This window comes from Octopus bimaculoides, chromosome 6 (genome assembly GCF_046866305.1).
Source record: "Octopus bimaculoides isolate indiv1 chromosome 6, ASM4686630v1, whole genome shotgun sequence".
Lineage (NCBI taxonomy): Eukaryota > Metazoa > Mollusca > Cephalopoda > Octopoda > Octopodidae > Octopus > Octopus bimaculoides.
Window position 1 is genome coordinate 18,976,532 of NC_142933.1, and position 2,500 is coordinate 18,979,031.

At 30.0% G+C, this 2,500-nt stretch overlaps 1 protein-coding gene across 1 annotated transcript in view; it reads right to left on the reverse strand.

Annotated features, from left to right (window-relative positions):
• Positions 1–2,500, reverse strand: part of LOC106870799 (G protein-coupled receptor dmsr-1-like) — a 386,450-nt gene that overhangs the window by 203,441 nt on the left and 180,509 nt on the right. The window contains exon 3 of the mRNA XM_089353532.1: positions 1,342–1,379. The gene's annotated coding sequence lies outside the window, so the exon portion shown is untranslated. The remainder of the gene's footprint in view (positions 1–1,341; positions 1,380–2,500) is intronic.

Genomic DNA, 2,500 nt, shown 5'->3' on the forward strand with positions numbered 1-2,500 from the left:
TTCTTAAGAAATCAACAAAATATAAGCGTATTTTATACGTGTAACGTATTCTAGAATAGCAATTTCCTCTTATTGCATTCATGTAGATATCAAAGATAACTTTTGTTTGCCAAATCGTTTTATGACTTTACTTCTCATTGAAATTACTATTTAAGGTGCTCAAAAAAAAAAAAAAATTAAAAGATACAAATAAAATAAAATAAAATCTTCTTGAGGAACACTAGCTAAAGAGACAAACAATTGTCAAACACTAAACCAGCAACTGACCCGTTGGAATTTATAACCAACAACGTTATGTTTACAAATATGTATATGAAATAAATAAAATAATCTAAAATCTTTTCATTAATTGTTGCTGTTATTTCATGCCACATCAGCTCTCACTCAGTAGATATAATATCAGAAGAACTGCCACCATGAAAAAATAAGCTGGGTTTTTCTGCAGAACGTACGAGAACGATCTAATATACCCCTTCCCCATGATATTCCGTTCTTTCCATAATAGTGTGAGAGAGATTTTGATGGTATGTTATCAGGCCAAGAGACAACTTAGGGGTTCGCTCATTCGCTGGTATAGACATTAATAAATAAAAATTCAACGATTTGTAATTGTCTTAATATAGCTTTCTCAATAATTTTCCCACTGTATATTAATTTTGTAATCTTACTTATGAAATACTAATGAAATATCTGTTTATAAAGTTGAGTGAAACTATCAATGAAATCCAAACCATATATATTTAGTATATAACGAAGCTGAAAAAAATGTTTAGTCAATGTTATATTTATTTCCAATTTAAGAACTAGGGCATCAGTTTTGAAGAGTGGGGTGTATATAACATCGGTTTTAGTACTTGACTAGGACAGGTATTATTTACAATTGATTTATCGGCCGTAAAGGGATGGAAGTTACGGTTTATCTCGGGTGGATTCGAGGTTCTTTCGACAACAGCAGAGAACAATATAAAAGCTCCAAAAGAAATAATTATGCTGTAGACAAAATCAATATTAGTCATTGGCATATACCATTTTAATTATTTTACTAACATAGGTAACCAGTTTGGCGATGTAACAATATATGAGAAAATCAGTAACTAAAAGAAATGAACACTAGTTTGTGTAGAAAAACCATAACTGTTGTGTGAATATATTAACCATTACGTTCTTTGTCTGAAAAACAATAGCTAAGTTATATAATGTAAAGTGTGTTGAAAATCAAACCAACTATTGCAAGCAAAATATTTTTAGCATATTTCCCCTGCAATATTTAACAGTGACCCTTCCCATGTAAATGTAACTGATTATGAAAATTTGAAGGTGTTAAATTATAATTCAACTCACGTTTTGCTGGAAGGCGCCTTGAACATTTTTCAGATCTACTGTAAATGAAAAAAGATTTAAAGACTGGAATTAGTTTACAGTTATTTAAAATTTGAACATTTCATAACACACCACATAGATACGTATCTATCTATCTATCTATATCTATATATATCTATATCTATATCTATATATATATATATATATATATATATATATATATATATATATATATATATATAAATGTATATATGTATATATATATATATATGCGTGTGTGTGCGTATATGCATATAATATGTACGTATATATGTGTTTCATAAATATATATATATATATATATATATATATATATATAAAGTATTATATAAAATTAACAGAATGAGATAAATAGAATTTATATATATATATATATATATATATATATATATATATATACACACACACATTCATACACATACATTCAGATGCAAATATATTTGCATGTGTGATATCATGTGTGTATGCGAGTGTGTAATTGAAAAGATAACATTGCTGTAGTTTATTTCCTTATAAACGTTTACCATGTTTTCTCATGAGTTAGTTGTAGTTTATAACTCTGAAGTTTCCAAATCCATCTCCAACGCTTCTAGGCTAGCACATTGAGTTGGTGTGTCATACCCTTGTAATTTTGTAAAGCAAAGCCAATATGTTTGGTATTAACATTTGAAACGGAAATTTTGACCCTTACAATGGCACATAATCAGTCACCGAATGTTGTACTTTTGCTTGTTCTAAATGTAGATTTTGTATGTGTATGTTAGAATTGCGCTCTCGTAATGAACATTGCTTCTGTTAGTAATCGTTATAAAGACGCGATGTGGTAAAATCCTGAGCGCGTCAGCTAAATGTTTAGCAGCGTTTCTTCTAGCTTAAGGTGTGAGTTCAATGTCGCAGAGGTCAACCTTGCCTTTCATCCGTTTAGGATCGATAAAACAAGTATCAGTTGGACACTGGAGTCGATGCAATCGATCGGCCCTCTCCCCAAAATTTCAGATCTCATGCTAATAGAAGAAAAAGTTATTAATCGTCACAAAGTGGCCATCAGGAAGAATCGTTACAGCATAGACAAAACTTTCGAATATTTATATTCGTATTGCATAACCCACCGAAGTTGCTGCTTATCCTTTTGGGGTTAATA